Source organism: Hyla sarda, chromosome 4 (assembly GCF_029499605.1).
Source record: "Hyla sarda isolate aHylSar1 chromosome 4, aHylSar1.hap1, whole genome shotgun sequence".
Taxonomy (NCBI): domain Eukaryota; kingdom Metazoa; phylum Chordata; class Amphibia; order Anura; family Hylidae; genus Hyla; species Hyla sarda.
Window position 1 is genome coordinate 382817445 of NC_079192.1, and position 27968 is coordinate 382845412.

General features: G+C 46.4%; 1 protein-coding gene across 3 annotated transcripts in view; it reads right to left on the reverse strand.

The window, feature by feature from the left end:
* The window catches only part of LOC130367095 (neuropeptide Y receptor type 2-like), a 64792-nt gene extending 54480 nt beyond the window's left edge, over positions 1–10312 (reverse strand). The window contains exon 1 of one of the 3 annotated variants that reach the window (XM_056569488.1): positions 7002–7090. The gene's annotated coding sequence lies outside the window, so the exon portion shown is untranslated. Of the gene's footprint in view, positions 1–3921; positions 3943–7001; positions 7091–9972 lie in introns of those variants that run through there. The other 2 variants (XM_056569489.1, XM_056569486.1) reach the window with 2 other exon arrangements.
* Between the last annotated feature and the right edge of the window lie 17656 nt (positions 10313–27968).

Sequence of the window (27968 nt, forward strand, 5' to 3'; positions counted from 1 at the left end):
CGAGGGCAGCCTCACATGCTGGAGAGGAGGAACCAATAGGTTTGTTCTAGTTCTCCAAATAAAGTAAAGTTTATTTCAATTGACAGACAACGCTTTTTGGGGCAACATACCCTTCATCAGATTTATTTTTTGCGATCTGGATTGGCTATACCTATTATACCCACTAGACCAGTGTTTCCCAACCAGGATGCCGCCAGCTGTTTCATACCTACAACTCCCAGCATGCCCAAACAGCCAAAGGCTGTTGTAATTTTGCAACAGCTGGGGGTACCCTGGTTGGGAAGCACTGCCCTAGACCCACACAGTTACATTATATGTCCAGGTAAGCAACTTTTTTCTTCATCAGTTACTCCTAGCACCATATTGGTTTACCCTATGTGGCGCTCTGTTCTTGTTTGCTTATCTGGATTTATCAAGAGACATGCACCTCTTGATAAATCTAGTGGAAGAGTATTTAGACGAGGGGTTTACATAAAGAAAAACAGAGCATATTTCTTCTACAAACGGCACCACCCTTGACATCAGGTTGTGTGTGGTATTACAACTTGACTCTATTTACTTCAATGTAACTGCGCTGCAATACCGGACACAACCAGAGGACAGAAATGGTGCTGTTTTGGGGAGAAACCCCTTATGCTGGTTAACCTATTCAAGACTGGACGTGTAACTCTTTGTAATTTGTTCCCTTAGTCTTACTTTTACACGTTTTCTTCTTTGATCTACTGTACTCTGGGTGTTTGCTCATAAAACTGACCTTTAGATGGAGTATCCTGATCTGGATTAGCATTGATTTAACTACGTTATGAAATCTAATGTAAAATAATCTACATCTTACTTAGCACTTTCTAGTTTCAGTTACCAAGATACGAGTAAGACCGATCACAGTATGCGTAAATGCCAGCAGCGTGACATCCAGCTGTTGTGTATCACCTGTCAAAGCCAAACAAATCTCTACATAAAATTTCATACACTCCAGCGGAGAGCGTAAATCCACCTCTCATCTTTTTTCCTGCCCTCAGGCGCTACCATTTTCTGCTCCACTAAAATCCCTTCTCCGCGACGTATTAGAAAAACGCTGATTATTGAACCAAGAAGAACAACCCGTCTCATGCAAAGGGACTTCTCTTAAGCTAACAAATTGAATTTACCTGTTTCTTTTAGTAACAATTGCATTATGGGAATTTATTGAATTATTCTAAGTGATCTATACAGCCTCTGAAGGCAAGCACTATCAGATTATACAACATTGGAGCCATTGCAAGTAACCCCTGTAATCTGTCTCCATAGAGATCAATATTATAGAGGTAATGTCCATGCCACAAGACTACACGTATCAACCGTGGTCTGGACTATGGATATTGTTCTAAGAAGGTCATTGTCTGCAATTGTTATTAGGCGCTTCCTTTTTTTTTCCCCATCGTGTTTATGTGACACTCTTAGATTTATTTCCCAGTGTCCTTAAAGGGGATTTGACACCAATGTATATGTATATATATATATATATATGTATATATATATATATATATATATATATATATGTATATATATATATATATATATATATGTATATATATATATATATATGTATATATATATATATGTATATATATATATATATATATATATGTATATATATATATATATATATATATATATATATATGTATATATATATATATATATATATATATATATATATATATATATAATCCAACGACAACGCAGCACTCCCAAGAAAGGTGAAAAAGGTGTAGATTTATTTCTGTCACATCAATACAGTGGTCCCTCAAGTTACAATATTAATTGGTTCCAGGACGACCATTGTAAGTTGAAACCATTGTATGTTGAGACCAGAACTCTATGGAAACCTGGTAATTGGTTGTGAAATGTCATCCAAAAAATAGGAAAAAGTGAGGATTAAAGAAAAATAAGTAGATAACTAATACAGATATAGCAAATCCTTACATATAAAAGTAAGAAAGATCTGCTGGGAGATGTAATCACTGTCTATGTCAGTGTTTCCCAACCAGGGTGTCTCCAGCTGTTGCAAAACCACAACTCCCAACATGCCCGGACAGCCGTTGGCTGTCCGGGCATGCTGGGAGTTGTAGTTTTGTAACAGCTGGAGACATCCTAGTTGGGAAACATTGGTTTATGTAGAGGACAGGAGCTTCTTCAGGGTCCTGTGCAGTACACACAGTGTCCCAAATGGAGCCACCCATACTTGGTGTTCAAAGGAGCAGCTAACCCTGGCACAGGTAAGGAGTAGTACAGGACTTGTAGTTCCTCCCTGTATTGTAGGGGGCGCTACCAGACAGCCAGTCAGTGCTTGCACCTCAGTAATGCAGGTGATTTACAAGTGAATGCCCATTCTGATTGGTCATTTCCTCCAGTTGTGACACATTTCACAGATCTGGACTGTCTGCAACATTGTATGTTGAGTCTGGTTTCAAGTTACGATGGTCCAGAAAAAAACATTGTATGTTGAAACTATTGTATGTTGAGGCCATTGTAAGTTGAGGGATCACTGTATAAGCAACGTTTCAGAAATAAATCTACACCTTTTTCACCGTTCTTGGGAGTGCTGCGTTGTCGTTGGATTTTATCTAAACTAAGGACTTGGGTCAAGAGGTTCTGGATGCTGGCACTCACATACTGAGGCTGAGTAGTGCTGCAATATTTTTTGGTTTATATATATATATATATATATATATATATATAAAATCTATTGTATGGATTCCATGCACAGTAATATATATATATATATATATATATATATATATATATATATATATATATCACCCCACACAGTATATACACAATGGGGGAGAATTATCAAAACCTGTCCAGAGAAAAAGTTGCTGAGTTGCCCATAGCAACCAATCAGATTGCTTCTTATATTTTTTTTAAAGAAATCTGAAAAATAAAGGAAGCGATCTGATTGGTTGCTATGGGCAACTTAACTTTTTTTTTACAGTATATATATATAACCCCCACACAGTATATACAGTGTATATATAACCCCCACACAGTATATACAGTAATTATATATAGGCTCATAAACAGTATACACAGTGTATATATAACTCCCACACATTATACACAGTAATTATATATAGGCTCATAAACAGTATACACAGTGTTTATATAACCTCCACACAGTACATACCAGTGGTCTCAAAACTGCGGACCTCCAGATGTTGCAAAACTACAACTCCCAGCATGCTGGGAGTTGTAGTTTTGCAACATCTGGACGTCCGCAAGTTGGAGACCACTGGTATATACAGAAATTATACATAGGCTCCTAAACAGTATACTCAGTGGGGGAGATTTATCAAAACCTGTCCAGAGAAAAAGCTGCCCAGTTGCCCATAGCAACCAATCAGATTGCCTCTTCCATTTTTAACAAGGCCTCTGAAAAATGAAAGAGGTGATCTGATTGGTTGCTATGGGCAACTGGGCCACTTTACCTCTGGACAGGTTTTGATAAATCTCCCCAAGTGTTACTGTATATATAACCCCCACACAGTATATACACAGCAACCAATCAGATTTCTTATTTTATTTTTCAGAGGCCTTTTAAAAAAAAAAAAAAAAAAAAAAAAAAAGACTGGTCACCTTTTCCTCAGCACAATTTTTTTTAATCAGTCTCCCCCATATGTGGGCACGTCTCTGGTTGTTCACCATGAAAAAGGCTCTAAGGGGCTCAATAACAACCTCCAACTATGTCTGCAGAAGATAATGGGGGGGGGGGGGTAAAAAAATTTGTTATTCAATCTAATTACACATTCTAAACATGTACCAGATTTGTTTGGTGCAAATTGCAACAGATTTTTGGTGCAGGGAGCTTTGATCAGAACATTTAATTGCCCCCATTAGAGTCCAATTGTCACAGTGATACAGTTAGGTACTTAGGTCTCACTTTTCTGGTGGTTGTCACCTCCTTGCCCTCTGGTGCCCTCACAACCTGTCAGGCACTTGCCTGAGCTCATGGATCCTCCTCCTCCTCTGCTGGACTGGCACCTCCTCCTGACACATTGGAGATGGAGGCCACCGCAGCTACACGGGAGGATGGGTAGGAGCTCATTTCTGCGGTTTCAGGGTGTGAGTACATACTACAGGACAGAACCTTAAAGGGGTACTCCAGCCCTAAGACATCTTATCCACTATCCAAAAGATAGGGGATAAGATGTCTGATCGCAGGGGTCCCGCCACTGGGGACCCCAACAATCTCTCATGCAGCACCCACCGGTCTCAGCTGCACACAGCGCTGGAGGCTCCATGTCTGAAGCCTCACGACCACGGGCCCTTAGTATCGCGACATCACGATTCTGCCCCCTTGCGACATCACACCCCCTCCCATAGGCTTGCATGGAGGGGACGGCGTGACGTAAAAAGTTGCCGGAGTCCTGACGTCACAATACTCCGACCCCGCGGTCGTGAGGCTTCAGACACGGAGCCTCCAGCGCTGTGTACAGCTCTCACAGGTGGGTGTCAGCAGAGAGCACTGTGGTCAGACAGAAAAGAACAACTCAACTTCCTCTGGAGTTCTTTTCACTCTGACCACAGTGCTCTCTGCTGATACCTCTGCCTGTATGAGGAACTGTCCAGGGCAGGAGAGGTTTGCTATGGGGATTTGCTTGTACACTGCACAGTTTCTGCATTGTGGTCAGACTGAAAAGAATTCCAGAAAGAAATACAACTTCTTCTGCAGCATACAGCAGCTGATAAGTACTGGAAGTATTAAGATTTTTAATAGAAGTAATTTACAAATCTGTTTAACTTTCTGGAGCCAGTTGATTTGAATTTTTTTCCACCGGAGTACCCCTTTAAAGGAGTTGCACTATAAAGCCACCATGTTCTTACCATCCCCAATAGCCTCTGTGTCCTTCCTCCTCAGCCTCCATGCCAGTGTTTCCTAACCAGGGTTCCTACAGCTGTTGCAAAAAACTTTCAGCAATCCTTTGTCTGTCTAGCAACAGCTGGAGGCACACTGGTTGGGAAACACTTTTCCATGCCCTCATCCCTCTTAGCCTCCACATCCTTCTTTCTCCAAGCCTCCATACCCTCACCTCATTAGCCTCTATGTCATCTTTCCTCCTTAGCCTCCATTTTCTCCTTTGCCCTCAGCCTCCATGCCCTCACACCCCTTAGCCTCTATGTCAGTGTTTCCCAACCCATTGTTTCCCGCCTACAGCTGTAGCAAATCTACAACGTTCAGCTTTTTTTTTTTTTACAAACATTTAAAAAAAATTATGAATAGTGCCCTTTTTTTCACTTAAGGCCCTGCCCCCCAAAATGTCTGTGCACGTCCCTGTGAACAACCATTTCTCATTCATTACCTATTTACTTGGTGTGTAAGGTGCTATGTGGGCAGAAAGGAAAGAAACAGCAGCAGCAAAGCAGTGAAAAAGTTATACTAAGCACTGAACTGCTAATGTTACTGTGAAGTTAAAGGGGTACTCCGGCGCTTAGACATCTTCTTTAGATGCCTGATCGCGGGGGTCCCACCGCTGGGGACCCCTGTGATCTTGCACGCATCACCCCAGTTAAAATCAGTCCCAGGAGCATCTTCGCTCCCGGTCTGATTACCGGCGACCACGGGGCTGGCGGCGTGTGACATCACGCCTCTGCCCCCTTGTGACATCATGCTCGGCCCCTCAATGCAAGCCTATAGGAGGGGGCGTGACAGCTGGTACACTGCTATTTACACAAGGGACAACTGCCTGATCTGTATTTCAGGAGCGGTGTGGATCATCTTCAGCAGGCTTTCTCCCTCTTTCCTGAGCAGAGCACATGGTAAACCCCACCCCACTTCCTGAGATTTGTCCTGGTTCTATCTGTTACTCAAGACAGATTTCCCTGGACATCGGGCAGCAGACAGCAGATTGCAGAGGAGTGACACACCTAGTGGCCAAGACTTTAGAGCTATTTTTCTGTGGAATTAAGTTATTTTGGTAGAAATTACATGGGCTGTCTTAAGACTAGATCCGTACGATGCACAAGCCTCTATGTTTTCCACATCTCTCCCACTGTCTATGTGCCAAACTTTAAAGGGATTATATGGTAAAATCTTCTTTCTCACTATGACCGGAAGAAGTTCCTGCCAGCAGTCATGGTTGAGGATATGCAGTTTAAAAGCTGTTCCCTGCTGATGCCTCAGTAGTCCCCTGGGCGGGAGCCATCCTCTTCTAGTCTTGTCTGCTCTGACTGTAATGACGCCCCCTTTGAGTGATTGACAGCCTGCATCACGGCTCTGCTCTCTAAACAGACAGAGCAGAGCGATGACACACGCTGTGCCAGGGCTGTCAATCACGCTGAGGGGGTGTGATTACATTAGCTCCCGCCCATGGGACTACTTACAGGCTAGCTGGGGACACTTTCTAACTTTATATACTCACCATCACTACTAGCAGAGACTAACATCTCCTAGGCATGGCGAGAAAGAAGATTTTACCATATATAATGCGTTGTCACACATTATACAGTATAAGGTAAAATGTGATGACAGCTTCCCTTCCCAAATCTAGTCAAGATATGGGCTGAAGTAGATTTCCGGCTTAATTTATACCAATTTCTAGAGTAGGTTACCCTAAATCCACCATGTCATGGAGGCCACCTATTTTTAAAAAAAAAAGCAGAATGAAAAATCACACATTTTGGGGCAAAATATAATTGTATCCAAAATTGGGATACAACCATGGCTGTTCCCCACTATTTCCCTATGTATCCATACATAGATGTACATTACAATTCCATACTCCCTCACCCTCATATAGTAGACACATACAATTGTGGTGTCCCAGTACCGTATTGCATCCAGTACCTAGTGTAGAGGTCCCCAAAGTCAGAGTAACTACGTTCAGGTAGGGGTCCTCAGGTGGGACAGCCCCTAGTTGCCTCTCCTTAAGTCTAACTTTAATGTTCATAAATGTATATATTTAGTAATAATAAATGTATATATTAATAATTATATATTGTATAGGAATGTATAGTACTTACCTTCTTCAGCGTCGCAGGACCTTTGGTCATGTGATCATGCTAGTAACCTCTATGGTATGTTGCAGGACCTTAGGAGGTCCTTGGGTCACGTGATACCCAGCATTCTCTGTAATGGTGATTTACATCCGTTTGGACCAATTAGCGTTAGTTCAGCCCCTGCCCATATAAGGGAGCTGCGTCCAATTATCGCTCTCGTGGATGCCGGACTAACAGGACGGTGTGCTACGCAACTTTCAAAGACACTCTTGGCCTCAAAACCTACTGCCTCAGCAGAACCAAACAAATCATGAGTTTTACCCTAATTCCTTCTAATGCTAGCGTGACTACTGGACCGCAACTAATTCCCCTAAATCCAGTGGAACAGCGCAATAGACTAAAGACTTTTAAAGCTAAAGTCCCAACCATAGTCAATCTCCAAAAGGAAGCTGTTATATTGATAAGAGACTGTTATGTTAATGAAGTCTACAGAAAATCTTCAGTAAAGTTAACGCTGTTTGCAGAAGCTTTCTGGTTGTGGACAATCCATTATTACTCACTACCTCCCTATCGTTCCTGGGAAGGGCGGCAGTAGGAAAAGCTTTATTGAGGAGCCCCCACCCTGGCGTCACGAATAGCAAGGGTTAACAAGCACCCTTTAATATCCGCACAGCTACACTCCCCATACCCTACATCCCCCAGGCTACCACACAATGGATTTTCTTAATTTTTGGACCTATAATGTAGTTGCAGATTCCTTTAATTCTGATACCCAGGGACCGATCTTGTGACATTTATGCCTCACTGAAGGTGTATGCGATCACAATACGCAAATTATAGCAGATGAGAAGAATTCAGTTGCGAAGTACATTAATGTCACCAGATGTCACAAGGAAACAGCACAGAACAAGAAACCTGCCAACCAGCTAGATAGTCTGCAACTCTTCTCCTTCCAGGCGGAAAAAAATAAATAAAGTTATTAGTAGATCTTGGCAAGAAAGTTAATTCAGATACATTTGTCACTCTGTGCCCTGAGCGAATCGCAGTTTGTTTCAGGTGCCAAGCTACTTAGTCCTGCACTTCTAGGTACAGCACTTAAATGGTTAAAGCTGCTTATCGAAAGCAACAAATCCGGTGTAAAAGATTAATACACTGTGATCTATAGATATTTCTGCCAAATGACAAACTTGGAATTTATAGATTTGTATAAATATAGACAGAGCAGAGCTGAACTTTGATTTTTTTTTTTTTTATAAAATATATCCATCTCAGTGTTTTCCAACCGGTGTGTCTCCAGCTGTTGCAAAACTAAAACTCCCAGCATGCCCAGACAGCCAAAGGCTGTCCGGGCATGCTGGGAGTTGTAGTTTTGCAACAGCTGGAGGCACATTGGTTTGGAAAAAAATCATCGAATTCTTTGGGGTTGTTATTGTTCTCTGTTGTCCAACTGTTCTACCTGCAGTTTTATGAAAAATACAAATAATGCATTATCCATCTATCTACCTTCCTATCTCCATCCATCCCTCTATCTATCTATCTATACAAAATGAATAAATGAAAAGATGCAGCACACCATGAGATTGAAGTCAAAATTGATGATTTATTCCATGACGTATCAGAGACAATGTTTCGGTAGCCTCACGCTACCTTTTTCTATCTATCTCTCTATCTATCTATCTATACCTACCTACCTATCTATCCATCTATTCATATCTATCTATCTCATATCTATCTATCCCACATCTATCTATCTCATATCTATCTATCTATCAATCTATCCATATCTATCCATCTCATATCTATCTATCTATCTCATCTATCTCATATCTATCTATCTATCTCCTATCTATCTACTTATCTATCTATCTATCTATCTATCCATCTATCTCATATCTATCCATCTATCTCCTATCTATCCATCTATCTACCTATCTATCTATCTAATATCTATCTATCTATATATCTATTTCTATCATCTATCTCTATCTATCATCTATCTATATCTATCTATCTATCTATCTATCGCTATGTCTCTCTCTTTCATCTATCTCTCTATCTACCTATCTCTTTCTTTCTATCTATCTATCTCATATCTATCCATCTATCTCATATCTATCCATCTATCTCATATCTATCCATCTATCTCATATCTATCTATCTACCTACCTATCTATCTATCCAATATCTATCTATCTATTCAATATCTATCTATCTATCCAATATCTATCTATCTATCTATCTCTTTCTATCTAGCATCTATCTATCTCCTTCTCTCTCTCTCTCTCTCTCTCTCTCTCTCTCTATCTTTCTTTCTGTCTATCTCTTTCTCTACCTACCTACCTACCTACCTATCTACCTACCTCTCTATATATCTGCCTTCCTAACTCTCTCTCTACCTACCTACCTATCTCTCTCTCTTCCTATCTATCTATCCACCCACATACAGTAAAGCTCTCCATCATGCCATCTGACACTCGATGCCATTCATGAAGCATTATGTGTGAATTTCCACTAAAGCTGCAAATTAACCTATAAAGTTCTATTAACTCCAATTCAAAGCTACTATAATTGTATACATGCAGAACAGATAAATGTTTCTTACTTTGTGACTGTGACTTTACTTGGGACTGCAGGTGAACCTACTACATTACCATAACCCAAACGCCACAATGCAAAGACAATCCGATTCCGCTCCTTACATCTATACAATGTATTTCTATCAGACACCATATGCATCTATTTCTATTATACTTATGTCTTATTTAGGTTCCTTTGTTCACATTAGTTTCCTTGACCAGTTTTACAATGAAGATAACCCTCTGGTTGCTTTATATCGGCATCTTCAAGGGTATTTTTGTACATGAAATGTCTATAGGACCCAACTGTATGCGTTAACTCTATTTTATCTGGATAAGCAATATATGATAGTGATGTACCGTAGGGGGCACTTCTGAATAAGATGCATATAGGTTTAGCATAAGATATATCATATTACCTGTAGACTTCACATTCCCGAGTCCCTGGACCACAGCAAAGAGTAGTTTGTCTTCAGATGTCCACCAGGCACAGAATCCACCACCAGCCGGATACATGTGCAGATGCTTAGAGGCAGAGAACATAACTGAGGGGAGGGAGGTGGACTTACTCTGAACACTGCACACTGTTAAACCACACCAAGTGCTGAATGCTCCAGGGAACACATTTAAATACTTATCTTCATTGTCACCCTCCAGATTTTCAGTGAATGTCAGGTGAAGAGAGGATAGAATAGGCAATGAGGACCTGGAGAGGAGCTGCACAATAGATTGAGTACACTGAGGTGAAGGACAGGGACCCCAAACAGTACAGCTCATTTCACACTCCCCCAATTCTGAGAATTCCCTCAGCAGTCTAAATCCATTCAAGACGTAGGATTTGAGGCAGGAATTGAGTAAAGAATGATGAGTATGAGGAATATGTCACTTCTATGTGCAGCGTTTCATGTGAACATTAGAGAAAACAGGAGGCAAAAAGGGAAAAGGTTAATGGAAAAAGTCATGGTTATATCTACTAAAGTGTTAAAGAGGACATTATCCATAATATAACACTGTACACTGAGGACAAGCAGGGCTCTGTACACTGAGGACAAGCAGGGCTCTGTACACTGAGGACAAGCAGGGCTCTGTACACTGAGGACAAGCAGGGCTCTGTACACTGAGGACAAGCAGGGCTCTGTACACTGAGGACAAGCAGGGCTCTGTTCACTGAGGACAAGCAGGGCTCTGTACACTGAGGACAAGCAGGGCTCTGTACACTGAGGACAAGCAGGGCTCTGTACACTGAGGACAAGCAGGGCTCTGTACACTGAGGACAAGCAGGGCTCTGTACACTGAGGACAAGCAGGGTTCTGTGCACTGAGGACAAGCAGGGCTCTGTACACTGAGGACAAGCAGGGCTCTGTACACTGAGGACAAGCAGGGCTCTGTACACTGAGGACAAGCAGGGCTCTGTTCACTGAGGACAAGCAGGGTTCTGTACATTGAGGACAAGAAGGGCTCTGTGCAGTGAGGACAAGCTGGGCTCTGTACACTAAGGACAAGCAGGGCTCTGTGCACCGAGGACAAGCAGGGCTCTGTACACTGGGGATAAGCAGGGCTATGTACACTGAGGACAAGCAGAGCTCTGTACACTGAGGAAAAGCAGGGATCTTAACACTGAGGACATGCAGGGCTCGGAACACTGAGGACAAGCAGGTCTCTGTACACTGAGAACAAGCAGGGCTCTGTACACTGGGGATAAGCAGGGCTATGTACACTGAGGACAAGCAGAGCTCTGTACACTGAGGACAAGCAGGGATCTTAACACTGAGGACATGCAGGGCTCTGCACACTGAGGACAAGCAGGGCTCTGTACACTGAGAACAAGCAGGGCTCGTGCACTGAGGACAAGCAGGGCTCTGTGCAGTGAGGACAAGCAGGGCTCTGTGCAGTGAGGGCAAGCAGGGCTCTGTGCACCAAGGACAAACAGGGCTCTGTGCACCGAGGACAAGCAGGGCTCTGTACAACGAGGACAAGCAGGGCTCTGTGCAGTGAGGACAAGCAGGGCTCTGCACACTGAGGACAAGCAGGGCTCTGTAAACTGAGGACAAGCAGGGTTCTGTGCACTGAGGACAAGCAGGGCTCTGTACACTGAGGACAAGCTGGGCTCTGTACACTGAGGACAAACAGGGCTCTGTACACTGGGGACAAGCAGGGCTCTGTGCACTGCGGACAAGCAGGGCTCTGTACACTGAGGACCAGCAGGGTTCTGTGCACTGAGGACAAGCAGTGCTCTGTACACTGAGGACAAGCAGGGCTCTGTACACTGAGGACAAACAGGGCTCTGTTCACTTAGGACAAGCAAGGCTCTGTGCACTGAGGACAAGCAGGGCTCTGTACACTGAGGACAAGCAGGGCTCTGTACACTGAGGACAAGCAGGGCTCTGTACACTGAGGACAAGCAGGGCTCAGTGCAGTGAGGACAAGCAGGGATCTTTGCATTGAGGACAAGCAGCACACTACAATGAGGACAAGCATGGCTCTGTGCACTGAAGACAAGCAGGGCTCTGTACACCGAGGACAAGCGGGGCTCTGTACACCGAGGACAAGCAGGAATCTGTGCACTGAGGACAAGCAGGGATCTGTGCACTGATGACAAGCAGGGCTCTGTGCACTGATGACAAGCATGGCTCTGTGACATGCTCCAAGCTCACACAGCTGGATCATTGTCACTTCCTGTATTTGGACTCCTCAGGCAATAGCTGCAGGGATTGCATTTTTTCACCCAAAAATATACATTTGTAATCAATGTATATTACAAATATACATATAAGTATTATATTATCTACATTATATAAAAAGTTTTTTTTAACGATGTGTACACTTTATTAAAACTTTCAGATCTTTAGTGCAAACTGAGCCTGTCTTTAACTTCTTAAGGACGTAGGGCATACCTGTACGCCCTGCGCCCGGTGTTTAAAACGGGGTCACGCCGTGACCCCGCATCACACCGGGTTGGTCCCGACTGCTAATCATAGCCGGGACCCTGGGCTAACAGCGCGCGCCATCGATCGTTGTGCCGCACGCTGTTAACCCTTCAGACGTGGCAATCAAAATTGACCGCCACAACTGAAAGCAAAAGTAAGCTCTTCCCGGCAGCTCAGTCGGGCTGATTGGGACATCGCGATAAAATCACGATGTTCCCATCAGCTGGGACGCAGGCGGAGGTCTCCTTAGCTGTCTCCGCGGTGTCCAATCGGCGATTGATTGCTCCAAGCCTGAGCTACAAGCCCCTATCTCACTGATCCATGCAAAGCTATGGCTTTGCAAGGATCAGCATAGGAGATCAGTGTGCGCAGTGTTATAGGTCCCTATGGGAGCTATAACACTGCAAAAAAAAAGTGGAAAAAAAAAGTTAACAAAGGTCATTTAACCCCTTCCCTAATAAAAGTTTGAATCACCCTCCTTTTCCCATAAAAAAAAACCGGTGTAAATAAAAATAAACACATGTGGTATCGCCACGTGTGGAAATGTCCGAACTATAAAAATATATCACTGGAAAGAAGATGTGTGGAAGTTGTGTAGCTCACTCAGGGGTAGATTGTACCTGAGGTTAAAGGTGTTACCTTTACCCAAAAGGCCTATAGTAGCATATATGGAGATATATAAAAATAGAATTTATATAGGACCAGTCCTCAAGGTACAATTGAAACAATAGAAATGAAGATATAGATGAGAGTAGGTCCAGTAAATAATAAATGATGTTTATTATCATAGTAGATGCAAAAATTGATAATATATGTATGATAAAGGATGCCTAAAAACGTCAGCAGGGCCCTTGCATGGGGTATTAGGGTCCAAAAATGAGTAAAAGATAGATAAAAAATTATAAAAATAGATAAAATCAAGGGAATATGCTGTATATCGGGGCAATAAATAGTCTCTAATGTAGATGGTAAAGATGATATTTTCACCAGAAATAGTTCATTCAATCAATTATGTATGCATACAGTTCATAGGTGGTACGGTGGAAGATAGAGCTTATTGATAGAAATGTTACAGTTCAGTTATAATATTCAGCACTGAGGTTATATTGATGCGTGGAAGTACAATGTAACAATGTACTGAGGTGTGCCTGATCGGCTCCTTGTGACAAGGTTCGGTGCACAGCACCACTCACCCGCTCCTGGAGGGGACAGAACAAGCTGGCTCGGCTGGCAGGCAGCACAAGAGGATGCCTGTCTGGCGGGTAGCTAGTTGGGTCCTGGGCTGGCACGGCTGACGTCCGGCCTTTTGGGGTAGATGTCCAGGATTCTGGTTTGCCGCTGATCGCTCCGGAGTTGGTTGCGGGAGTGATGAGCTGTGTTGGCGTCCACGTGTCTGAACAGGGCACTAACTGCGCGTGTGATGCGGTGGTCACTGGACCGGGGACATCCAGTAGTTGCAAATGCCGGTATGACCATACAGTTCTGAATGCCGATATACAGCAAATTATGGAGGCTATACGCGTTTCAAGGCCCCGGGCCTTTTCTTCAGTAGCAGTTCCACCTATGAACTGTATGCATACATAATTGATTGAATGAACTATTTCTGGTGAAAATATCATCTATACCATCTACATTAGAGACTATTTAATGCCCCGATATACAGCATATTCCCTTGATTTTATCTACTTTTTATCATTTTTTATCTATCTTTTACTCATTTTTGGACCCCAATACCCCAGGCAAGGGCCCTGCTGAGATTTTTAGGCCGTCCTTTATCATACATATATTATAAATTTTTGCATCTGCTATGATAATAAACATCATTTATTAATGTTTACTGGACCTACTCTCATCTATATCTTCATTTCTATCCTTTCAATTGTACCTTGAGGACTTGTTCTATATAAATTCTATTTTTATATATCTCCATATATAAAAATATATCCTTAATTAAATCTCACGGTCAATGTCCAAAGTCCAAAATAGTGTATTTTTGTTCCCTTTTTATATCATGGAAAAATGAATAAAAAGTGATCAAAAAGTCCAATCAATACAAAAATGTTACCGATAAGAACACGGCACAAAAAATTAACCCTCATACCGGCCTGTACGCAGAAAAATGAAAAAATTTATAGGAGTTAGAAGATGAGAATTTTTAACATTTACATTTTCCTGCTTGTAGTTATGATTTTTCTAGGGTTCTGATCGGCAAGGTGACATGCTTACAGAATGAGCACGACAGCCTGCTAACCACTGACTGGGCCCGCCCAGGGATCTGTGCCTTGTGCTCCTGATTCCTGGGCAGGTGCCACTTTGAACTGTGTCACAATGGAAAGAAAAAAAGAAAGTGAAGTACGTTCATGTGGAGGGTGTCAGCGGTGATTGGAGTGATACTCACCAGGCAGGGTTGCGCTGAGAACACCTTGGTAGACTTTACACAATATCCAGGCCTGCAGCCACGGTCCTCTGGAATCAGGCTTGTTCTTCCAGTGAAAAGCAGTGTATAGGGTAGAAAAATCGACCGTCTCTGGTGCTGGTCTACTGGAAGTAGTAGGACTAGGACATAGGGTAATGTCTTTAAAGTTGGTTTATTACAAAAGTACACAAGCAACGTGTTTCTGGTTCGTAGCAGACCCTTCGTCAGGCAAGGTGTATCTTCATTCTGCCTGACGAAGGGTCCGGTACGGACCAGAAATGCGTTGCTTGTGTACTTTTGTAATGAACCAACTTTAATGACATTACCAGATGTCCTAGTCCTACTACTTCCAGTAGACCAGCGCCAGAGACGGTAGTTTTTTCTACCCTATAAACTACTTTAAACTGTAAGTATGACCGTGGTGATGTACAGAAAGTACAGGATGTAAAGAGCTGCCATGGAAAGTTTATTTTTTATTTTTTATTGCCTTCAAAACGACTTGGGGAAGCACTGGGGGGGACCTCAATACTATGGAAGACAGATGGAGGACCTTAATACTATATGGGGGAGGCAGAAGGAATACATCAATATTTTAGGGGGGGGGGGAGAAGGATGACATGAATACTAAAGAGGCAAACAGAGAGAAGCAGGTGTACTGCCCCAATATCTACACAGAGATGAACTTGCCTTTGGATCTGGCCATAAGGTATGGGTAGGGTGAGAACTGAGCTGCAACGTCCCTCCACAGCGGTGACCCCCAAGTGCTAGAACTCACTGGGAATGGTAAACCCATTAAGTGGAGGCATGTGCACGTATTTAGTAAACAAGAGAATAAACACAAACGTAGCACTCACCTCTACTTCCGCTTTGAGATTCTTTATTGAATCTTTTTTTGTGTGATACATTTTCTCTCTTTTTTGCAGTTGGGTGCACTGCCTCAGCATAAAAAAAAGCTATAACTCAAGATAAGTACAAGATCAGTAAAGTGTGATTTGTTCACAGGCAGCATTATAATAAATGTTACTGTACAGTCAAAATATCTTTTCATGTTGCATTTACAATTAAGCCTTGCCTGGTGATGAATACGAATAATGGAATAACGTTTATTTGCATGTGAAAGTGACAGCAGATTTTTTTTTGTTCCCACCCACATTATAATTGTCACCTTAATAACATTTAGGATGCATTGATTGTAATAGTGCAATTATCCAACATGGTCTCTGACTGGCTGATTGTTAATTTTAATAAATAATTGATATTTTAATGACTCGCTTTGTGCTCAGAATATTTGAAGCTCATGCATGATCAGAATGAAATAATTCCAGTTCTCATGCCGAAATGTTCTTAGGATTGGCATGCAAATTTCTCTGCCTGTGGACGTCTGTGAACATCTGCTTATTATTGTGAGAATAAGAAATCTATCACTGTGCCCATCACAATAATGAGCATATTATGGGTATGTGTGTGTATGTTCTGTCCGAGTTACTATGTATGCATGTATGTAAACAGTATCTTACATAAGTAAGTACACCCTTCACATATTTGTAAATATTTTATCGAAATGACACTCTTCTACAGTGTAAAGTGGTGAATGCACATTCTGTATAACAGTGTTTAATGTTGTGTCCCCTCAAAATAACTCAACACACCATTAACCCATTAAGGACCCAGCCAATTTTCACTGTAGGACCCGGCCATTTTTTGAACATCTGACCACTTTCACTTTAAGCATTAATAACTCTGGGATGCTTTTACCTTTCATTCTGATTCCGAGATTGTTTTTTCGTGACATATTCTACTTTATGTTAGTGGTAAAATTTTGTCGATACTTGCATCGTTGAAAAATTCCCAAATTTGATGAAAAAATTGAAAATTTTGCTTTTTTTTTTTTTAAACTTTGAAGCTCTCTGCTTATAAGGAAAATGAATATTCCAAATAAATTATATATTGATTCACATATACAACATGTCTACTTTATGATTGCATCATAACGTTGACATGTTTTTACTTTTGGAAGAGATCAGAGGGCTGTTACGCCGAGCGCTCCGGGTCCCCGCTCCTCCCCGGAGCGCTCACGGCGTCTCTCTCCCTGCAGCGCCCCGGTCAGTCCCGCTGACCGGGAGCGCTGCACTGACATGGCCGTCGGGGATGCGATTCGCACAGCGGGACGCGCCCGCTCGCGAATCGCATCCCAAGTCACTTACCCGTCCCGGTCCCCTGCTGTCATGTGCTGGCGCGCGCGGCTCCGCTCTCTAGGGCGCGCGCGCGCCAGCTCTCTGAGACTTAAAGGGCCAGTGCACCAATGATTGGTGCCTGGCCCAATTAGCTTAATTGGCTTCCACCTGCTCCCTGGCTATATCACATCACTTCCCCTGCACTCCCTTGCCGGATCTTGTTGCCTTGTGCCAGTGAAAGCGTTTAGTGTTGTCCAAAGCCTGTGTTACCTGAACTCCTGCTATCCATCTTGACTACGAACCTTGCCGCCTGCCCCGACCTTCTGCTACGTCTGACCTTGCCTCTGCCTAGTCCTTCTGTCCCACGCCTTCTCAGCAGTCAGCGAGGTTGAGCCGTTGCTAGTGGATACGACCTGGTTGCTACTGCCGCAGCAAGACCATCCCGCTTTGCGGCGGGCTCTGGTGAACACCAGTAGCCTCTTAGAACCGGTCCACCAGCACGGTCCACGCCAATCCCTCGCTGACACAGTGGATCCACAACCTGTAAGCCGAATCGTGACAGTAGATCCGGCCATGGATCCCGCTGAGGTGCCGCTGCCAAGTCTCGCTGACCTTACCACGGTGGTCGCTCAGCAATCGCAGCAAATTGCCCAACAAGGACAGCAGCTGTCGCAGTTGACCGCCACGTTACAGCAACTTCTGCCTCTGCTACAGCAGCAACCATCTCCTCCGCCAGCTCCTTCACCTCCTCCGCAACGAGTGGCCGCTCCTAGCCTCCGCTTGTCCCTGCCGGACAAATTTGATGGGGACTCTAGACTCTGCCGTGGATTTCTGTCTCAATGTTCCCTGCATATGGAGATGTTGTCGGACTTGTTTCCTACAGAACGGTCTAAGGTGGCGTTCGTAGTGAGCCTTCTTTCAGGAAAGGCCTTGTCTTGGGCCACACCGCTCTGGGACCGCAATGATCCTGCCACAGCCACAGTCCAGTCCTTCTTCGCTGAAGTCCGTAGTGTCTTCGAGGAACCAGCCCGAGCTTCTTCTGCCAAGACTGCCCTGCTGAACCTGGTCCAGGGTAATTCTTCAGTGGGCGAGTACGCCATCCAATTTCGTACTCTTGCTTCCGAATTATCATGGAATAACGAGGCTCACTGCGCGACCTTTAAAAAAGGCCTATCCAGTAGCATCAAGGATGTGCTGGCCGCACGAGAGATTCCTGCCAAACTGCAAGAACTTATCCATTTGGCCACCCGCATTGACATGCGTTTTTTCTGAGAGACATCTGGAGCTCCGCCAGGAAAAAGACTTAGATCTCTGGGCACCTCTCCCACAGCATCCTTTGCAATCTACGCCTGGGCCTCCCGCCGAGGAGGCCATGCAAGTGGATCGGTCTCGCCTGACCCAGGAAGAGAGGAATCGCCGTAGGGAAGAAAATCTTTGTCTGTACTGTGCCAGTACCGAGCATTTCTTGGTGGATTGCCCTATTCGTCCTCCACGTCTGGGAAACGCACGCACGCACCCAGCTCACGTGGGTGTGGCGTCTCTTGGTTCAAAGTCTGCTTCTCCACGTCTCACGGTGCCCGTGCGTATTTCTCCTTCAGCCAACTCCTCCCTCTCAGCCGTGGCCTGCTTGGACTCTGGTGCCTCTGGGAATTTCATTTTGGAGTCTTTGGTGGATAAGTTCTGCATCCCGGTGACCCGTCTCGTCAAGCCGCTCTACATATCCACGGTCAACGGAGTTAGATTGGATTGCACCGTGCGTTACCGCACAAAACCCCTCTTAATGTGCATTGGACCCCACCACGAAAGGATTGAATTTTTCGTCCTTCCCAACTGCACCTCTGAGGTCCTCCTCGGTCTGCCATGGCTCCAGCTTCATTCTCCCACCCTTGACTGGACCACCGGGGAGATCAAGAACTGGGACTCTGCTTGCCACAAGAAATGCCTCTCCCCCCCTCCCAGTCCCGTCAGGCAAGCCTCAGTGCCTCCTCATGGCCCCCGTCCTGGTGTCACCCTGCCCCGTGCCAAGCTTCACCCTCTGCCCTCCCTCCCCATTCCCACTCCTGCTGTACGGCCTGCCTTTGAGGAAACTCTTCAATCACTCCCGGTGTCCTCATCCCATGGGAAGCAGTTACCGGACAAAGAAAGGGGGAGACCTAAGGGGGGGGGTACTGTTACGCCGAGCGCTCCGGGTCCCCGCTCCTCCCCGGAGCGCTCACGGCGTCTCTCTCCCTGCAGCGCCCCGGTCAGTCCCGCTGACCGGGAGCGCTGCACTGACATGGCCGTCGGGGATGCGATTCGCACAGCGGGACGCGCCCGCTCGCGAATCGCATCCCAAGTCACTTACCCGTCCCGGTCCCCTGCTGTCATGTGCTGGCGCGCGCGGCTCCGCTCTCTAGGGCATGCGCGCGCCAGCTCTCTGAGACTTAAAGGGCCAGTGCACCAATGATTGGTGCCTGGCCCAATTAGCTTAATTGGCTTCCACCTGCTCCCTGGCTATATCACATCACTTCCCCTGCACTCCCTTGCTGGATCTTGTTGCCTTGTGCCAGTGAAAGCGTTTAGTGTTGTCCAAAGCCTGTGTTACCTGAACTCCTGCTATCCATCTTGACTACGAACCTTGCCGCCTGCCCCGACCTTCTGCTACGTCTGACCTTGCCTCTGCCTAGTCCTTCTGTCCCACGCCTTCTCAGCAGTCAGCGAGGTTGAGCCGTTGCTAGTGGATACGACCTGGTTGCTACTGCCGCAACAAGACCATCCCGCTTTGCGGTGGGCTCTGGTGAACACCAGTAGCCTCTTAGAACCGGTCCACCAGCACGGTCCACGCCAATCCCTCGCTGACACAGTGGATCCACAACCTGTAAGCCGAATCGTGACAAGGGCTTCAAAGTTCAGCAGCAATTTTCCAATTTTTCACAAAATTTTCAAAATCAAAATTTTTCAGGGACCAGTTCTGTTTTTAAGTGGATTTGAAGGGCCTTCATATTAGAAATTCCCCACAAATGACCCCATTATAAAAACTGCACCCCTCTAAGTATTCAAAATTACAGCCGTTGGCTGTCCGGGCATGCTCGGAGTTGTAGTTTTGCAACATCTGGAGGTCCGCAGGTTGAAGACCACTGGTATTGGAGGTTGTACTCACGTGTCCCCGCTGCTCCGGACCATCACCGCTCGTCACCGCTGCCCTGGATGTCGCCCTCCATCGCTCTCGCCGCGTCCCCTGGGTGTCCCCGACGCTCCGGCAAGGCCTCTGCTTCCCTGGCATCCTCACTCTCCGTCGCCGCCATCACGTCGCTACGCACTCCGCTCCTATTGGATGACGGGACGGCGTGCGCAGCGACGTGATGGCGACGATGGAGAGCGCCGACGATGCAGGGGATCCCGAAGAGGACGCGCCGGAGCCCCGAGGACAGGTAAGTGACCATCACCGGACCACACAGGGCACCGTAAACGGCTATCCGGTGGCTGAAGTAGTCTGCGCTGCCGGATAGCCGTTTATGCGATGGCACCGACATACAAAAGCATCGTATGTTGATGCTGCCTTCAACATGTGATGGCCTCTGAGAGTGATCGTATGTTGAAATTATCGTATGTCGGGGCCATCGCAGGCCGGGGGGGTCACTGTACACCCCTAAGTGGAAATGTCCAAATTCGGCCCAAAGTGGTTGGGGACCACTGCTTAAAAGGGGAACTCCGCTCCCAAGCTTTTTTTCTTTAAAGCAACTAACTACTACAGTATTCAAAGGGCTGAAATATATCAGTCCGTGTGTTTTGTAACAGCTGGAGGCACCCTGGTTGGGGACCACTGCATAAAAGGGGAACTCCGCTGGCAAGTTTTTTTGCTCATTGTCACACTAGTGCAAATCACATTAGGTGTGAAAGTTGTGCAAATTTAAAAAAAAAATACCTTTTTTGGCTGTTAAATAAAATCAGCCGTCACTGTTAGTTCACGTCACAGTTGCCATTTTTCCTGCCTGCACGGCAAATTGTGTCACCCTAGTGCAAATCACATTAGGTGCGACAGTTGCGCAAATAAAAAAAAATAACTTTTTGGGATGTTAAATAAAATCAGCCGTCACTGTTAGTTCACGTCACAGTTGCCATTTTTCCTGCCTGCAGGGCAAATTGTGTCACCCTAGTGCAAATCACATTAGGTGTGACAGTTGTGCAAATTAAAAAAACAAAACCTTTTTTGGCTGTTAAATAAAATCAGCCGTCACTGTTAGTTCACGTCACAGTTGCCATTTTTCTTGCCTCCAGGGCAAATTGTGTCACCCTAGGGCATATCACATTAGGTGTGACACTTGTGTAAATTTAACCAAAAAAATGACAGGCAGAGGAAGGCAACCCCGCAAGGGCTGTTGTGGTGCTGGGATTCCCTTTGGCCCTAGAATGGCCAGTGTTCAGAGGCCACGTACCCTGAACCCCCAAAGTTCTGAGGACTTAGTTGACTGGCTATCACAAGACACTCAATCTACTACTAAAGCTTCCGCTCGGAACCGTGACGCACCGTCCTTCTCCTCCTCTAGCTTAGCTTCGGGCACCTCTCATGCTACCACTTGCTCGCCTGCCACCACCACCAACACTAGCACCACAGCGGCTTTACTTGATCCGTCAGAGGAGTTATTTACACATCAGTTTGAAGACATGAGTGATGCATAACCATTATCGCCAGAGGATGTAGTTAACAGGGATATGTCTCAGTCAGGCAGCATTACACACATGGACGTACGGTGTGATGATGATGTTGTACCCGCTGCTGCTTCCTTTCTTGAGGTGTCAGATAGCGGTGAAGGTGTTGATAATGACGATGTGTCCGTGGATGCTACGTGGGTGCCCGCTAGAAGAGAAGAAGAGAGGGGAAGTTCAGATGGGGAGACAGAGAGGAGGAGGAGACAAGTTGGAAGCAGGGGGAGGTCGTCGCAAGGAGCTAGTGGCACAGTCAGACAGCATGCATCGGCACCCGGGGTCAGCCAGATCGGACGCCAATCAACGCATGCTGTTGCCACCACCAGAATGCCGTCATCGCAGAGCTCAGCAGTGTGCCATTTTTTGTGTGTGACTGCCTCTGACAACAGCGAGGCCATTTGCAACCTGTGCCAGAAGAAACTGAGTCGTGGGAAGTCCAACACCCACCTAGGCACAACTTCTTTGCGAAGACACATGATGTCACATCACAAACGCCTCTGGGATCAACACGTCAGTACAAGCAGCACACAAAGTCAAAGCCGCCATCCTCCTCCTGGCCCAGCATCTTCAGCCAGGTCAACCACTGCTGCCCTCCTTGCCCCCTCTCAACCATCCGCCTCTCCGTCTCTCGCCTTGAGCAGTTCCTGCTCATCTGCCCACAGTCAGGTGTCTGTCAAGGAGATGTTTGAGCGCAAGAAGACAATGTTTCAAAGTCACCCCCTAGACCGGCGTCTGACAGCTGGCTTGTCGGAACTGCTAGCCCGCCAGCTTTTACCATACAAGGTGGTGGAGTCTGAGGCCTTTAAAAAATTTGTAGCCATTGGGACACCGCAGTGGAAGGTACCCGGACGAAATTTTTTTGCACTAAAGGCAATCCCCAACCTTTACTACATTGTGCAAAAGGAAATTTTGGCATGTCTGGCACACAGTGTAGGGGCAAGGGTCCATCTGACCACTGATACCTGGTCTGCAAAGCATGGTCAGGGCAGATATATCACCTACACTGCTCTTTGGGCAAAGCTGGTGACAGCTGCCAAGCATGGAATGTGTGGCTCTACAGACCTCCTCCTCTACTCCTCCTACTCCATCCTCTTCCATAACATCCTCGGCCGAGTCCTCTTCCACTGCTGCGTCTTGCTCCCCATCACCGGCACCCCCCCCCCAGCTCCCCAGGTGCTATTCCGCATCCCGGATATGGCAGTGTCACGCCATCTTGGGGTTGACTTGCCTCAAAGCGGAGAGTCACACCGCACCAGCGCTCCTGTCGGCCCTGAACGCACAGGTGGACCAGTGGCTGACTCCGCACCAACTGGAGATCGGCAAGGTGGTTTGTGACAATGGAACAAATTTGTTGGCGGCATTGAGGTTGGGCAAGTTGACACATGTGCCGTGCATGGCACATGTGTGTAATCTGATTGTACAACGCTTTGTTCTCAAATACCCAGGCTTACAGGATGTCCTGAAGCAGTCCAGGAAGGTGTGTGGCCATTTCAGGCATTCCTACATAGCCATGGCGCACTTGTCAGATATCTAGCGGTGAAACAACATGCCATTGAGGCGCTTGATTTGCGACAGCCTGACATGTTGGAATTCAACACTCCTAATGTTCGACAGCCTGCTCCAACAAGAAAAAGCCATCAACGAATATTTGTATGACCGGGGTGCTAGGACATCATCTGCGGAGCTGGGAATTTTTTTGCCATGTTACTGGAGGCTCATGCGCAATGCCTGTAGGCTCATGTGTCCTTTTGAGGAGGTGACAAACCTGGTCAGTCGCACCGAAGGCACCATAAGCGACATCATACCGTTTGTTTTCTTCCTGGAGCGTGCCCTGCGAAGAGTGCTGGATCAGGCAGTAGACGAGCGTGAAGAGGAAGAGTTGTGGACACCATCACCACCAGAAACAGCCTTATCAGCATCGCTTGCTGGACCTGCGGCAACGCTGGAAGAGGATTGTGAGGAAGAGGAGTCAGAAGAAGAATGTGGCTTTGAAGAGGAGGAGGAAGACCAACCACAGCAGGCATCCCAGGGTGCTCCTTGTCACCTATCTGGTTCCCGTGGTGTTGTACGTGGCTGGGGGGAAGAAGATTATACCTTCCCTGACATCACTGAGGACGAGGAACGTCCTTGTGCAAATGGGGTCTTTCATGCTGTCGTGCCTGTTGAAGGACCCTCGTATAAAAAGGATGAAGGAGAACGACCTGTACTGGGTGTCCACGCTACTAGACCCCCGGTATAAACATAAAGTGCCTGACATGTTACCGCATTACAGCAAGGCGGAAAGGATTCAGCAGGTCCAAAATAAATTAAGAAGTATGCTGTACACAGCGCATAAGGGTCATGCCACAGCACAACAGGGGTCTAACAGGGGAAGAGGTGAAAGTAATCCTCCTCCTCCTCCCACGAACACGCCGGCAAGGACAGGAAGCTGTACAGACATGCTGTTGATGGAGGACATGCAGAGCTTTTTAAGTCCTACGCGTCGCCACAGCCCTTCGGGGTCCACCATCAGAGAACGACTTGACCGACAGGTAGCAGACTACCTGGCCTTAACCGCAGATATCGACACACTGAGGAGCGATGAACCCCTTGACTACTGGGTGTGCCGGCTTGAACTGTGGCCTGAGCTATCCCAATTTGCCCTCGAACTTCTGGCCTGTCCCGCTTCAAGTGTCCTGTCAGAAAGGACCTTCAGTGCCGCAGGAGGTATTGTCACTGAGAAGAGGAATCGCCTTGGTCAAAAAAGTCTGGATTACCTCACCTTTCTTAAGATGAAAGAGGGATGGATCTGACACTGGGCTGTCACTGGGCGATACATGTGACTGAACAAGGCCTGATCAGATGAGCTGCCTTGGCCTAAAAATCGTCCACACGCTGCTCTATTTGAACTCTGAATGCCGGATGACTTGTATGACTTATCCGCCACCAACTAGGGTTCAAGACGCAATGTTTTAGGGCACTTTCTGCCTGGCAAAACAAACAGAAATTTTACAGCAGCGGCTGCGACAATACCGAATTTTCCAGCCAGGTGTACATGCCTAATTTTTATGGCCTCTGCTGCTGCACTTGTTATGGTGCTGCAATTTTTATGGCCGCTGCTACAGCTGTGACAATACCAAATTTTCCAGCCAGGTGTACATGCCTAATTTTTCTGGCCTCTGCTGCTGCACTTGTTATGGTGCTGCAATTTTTATGGCCGCTGCTACAGCTGCGGCTGCGACAATACCCAATTTTTCATCCATGTGTACAAGCCTAATTTTTCTGGCCTCTGCTGCTGCAATTGTTATGGTGCTGCAATTTTTATGGCCGCTACTATTTTTATGGCCGCTGCTACAGAAGCGGCTGCAACAATACCAAATTTTTCAGGCATGTGTACATGCCTAATTTTTCAGGTACTCTCTGCTGACATCTCTGTCCATTTTTGCAACCGTGGATATTAGATGTATACTAAGGGTAGCATGGTGGCTCAGAGGTTAGCACTGCTGCCTTGCAGCGCTGGGGCCTTGTGTTCAAATCCCACTATGTGCTGCCTCAAGGGGGGCTCTAACTATGTGCTGCCTAAAGGGGGGCTCTAACTATGTGCTGCCTAACATGGGGGAATCTATGTGCTGCCTAAAGGGGAATCTAACTATGTGCTACCTAAAGGGAGGCTCTATCTATGTGCTGCCTAATATGGGGGAATCTATGTGCTGTCTAAAGGGGGGAATCTAACTATGTGATGCCTAAAGGGGGATAAAGCATGTTATTCCAAACCATTTAGGAATAATAGGTGATTTATGCCCTTTATGGATTAAAACCAGACTCTGCATCAACTATGTAATTTTTCATGGGAGTTTTGCCATGGATCCCACTCCGGCACGCCACAGTCCAGGTGTTAGTCCCCTTGAAACAACTTTTAAATCACTATTGTGGCCAGAAAGAGTCCCTGTGGGTTTTAAAATTCGCCTGCCCATTGAAGTCAAAGGCAGTTCGCCCGGTTCGCCGGTTCGCGAACTTTTGCGGACATTCGCGGAACGTGAACCGAAAATTTTATGTTCGCGACATCATTAGTGATTACATACAGTTACATTAGGTTACGCAGTTCACTTTCCTTTTTCTTCTCCATTCGGCCCAGACTGTCATGAGGATTTCTTCCAGCTATGACTTATCTATGCAGAACATGCTATGACTTATCTCTACCGGAAAAGGCATTTCAGGCTCTGCACTTTTCCAAGACCTATAATGCCCCAAACCATAATAATTCCCCCCTTAGTGTCCCACATAGTAAAGTGGGTAGATAAGTGGGTTGGGGAGGAGTCAGTATGTCCCACCCAATAGGAAGTTAGGTTGCTCGTGTAGGTAGACAGGGTCTTTCAGGTAGTTTCTCTCATTACATAAGTGCCTCGAGTAGGTAGGGCCCAACCAGAGAGTTGCCCCAGTAGATAAATCCCCCAGATAACTGTCCCCTGTAAAAAAAAAAACTATATAAGCTATGTAAGTAGTGGGTAGACCCCCTATTAGCTTGGTAGTTAGTCCCCATATTTGCTAGGCAGGAACATAGTAGATAATTCCCCACATTAGGTAGGCAGCAGAAGTCCCCCATATTTAGTAGGCAGCGGATGTCCGCCACATTAGGCAGGTAGCAGTTTTCCAGCACATTAGGTAGGCAGCAGTTCCACCGCATTAGATAAACAGCAGTTTCCCCCCACAATAGATAGGCAGCAGATGTCCCCCACATTAGGTAGACGGCAGTTCACCCACATTAGGTGGGCAGTCATTTTACCTACATTAGGTAGGAAGCAGTGCCACCACATTAGATAGGCAGCATTTTCCCCACATTAGGTAGGCAGCAGTTCCCTCACATTAGGTAGGCAGCCTTTTTAACCACATTAGGTAAGCAGCAGTTCCCCCATATTAGGCAGTCAGCAGTTCCCGCATATAAGCTAGGCAAAAGCTTTCCTCACATTAGGCAGGAAGCCATTTTACCCACATTAGTTAGGCAGCAGTTCCCCACATTAGGTAGGAAGCAGTTCCCCCACATTAGGTAGGCAGCAGTTCTCCCACATTAGGTAGGCAGCAATTCTCCCACATCAGTTAGACAGCAGTTCCCCCCCATTAAGTAGGCAGCAGTTCCTCACTTTAAGTTGGCAGCAGTTCCCTCACTTTAAGTAGGCAGCAGTAGAGTATCCAACATATGTGTCACGGTTCGGCAGGCTGGAGGTGGATCCTCTGTGTCAGAGAGGGTTTGGCGAGGACCGTGTCGGTGGACCGGTTCTAAGTAGCTACTGGTTTTCACCAGAGCCCGCCGCAAAGCGGGATGGTCTTGCTGCGGCGGTAGCAACCAGGTCGTATCCACCGGCAACGGCTCAACCTCTCTGACTGCTGAGATAGGCATGGTACAAGGGATAAGGCAAGAGCAAGGTCGGACGTAGCAGAAGGTCAGGGCAGGCAGCAAGGATCGTAGTCAGGGGCAACGGCAGGAGGTCTGGAACACAGGCTAGGAACACTCAGGAAAGGCTTTCTCTGGCACAAGGGCAACAAGATCCGGCAAGGGAGTGCAGGGGAAGTGAGGTATAAGTAGGGAGTGCACAGGTGGAAACTAATCAAGCTAATTGGGCCAGGCACCAATCATTGGTGCACTGGCCCTTTAAGTCTCAGAGAGCTGGCGCGCGCGCGCCCTAGAGAGCAGAGCCGCGCGCGCCAGCACATGACAGCAGGGGACCGGGACGGGTAAGTGACTTGGGATGCGATTCGCGAGCGGGCGCGTCCCGCTGTGCGAATCGCATCCCCGACGGCCATGTCAGTGCAGCGCTCCCGGTCAGCGGGACTGACCGGGGCACTGCAGGGAGAGAGACGCCGTGAGCGCTCCGGGGAGGAGCGGGGACCCGGAGCGCTCGGCGTTACAGTACCCCCCCCCCCTTGGGTCTCCCCCTCTTTTTGGGACCTGAAAATTCTTTAATCCGGAAGACGTCTGAGGACCCGGAGACCGGAGTGGCTTCCTCTAGGTATTTAACTTCAAAGGGTCCAAGGTAACGTGGTCCCAGATAAAAACTGGGGACACGGAAGCGGATATACTTGGCCGAGAGCCACGCAAAAACAGGAGGAGCTCTTCTCTTTTTTCCGGCAAGCTTCTTCACCCGGGATGAGGCTAGTATGAGGAATTTTAGAGTCTTTTTCCAGACGGTGGCGAAGCCCCGGGAAACCTCATCAACAGCGGGCACACAAGAAGGCGT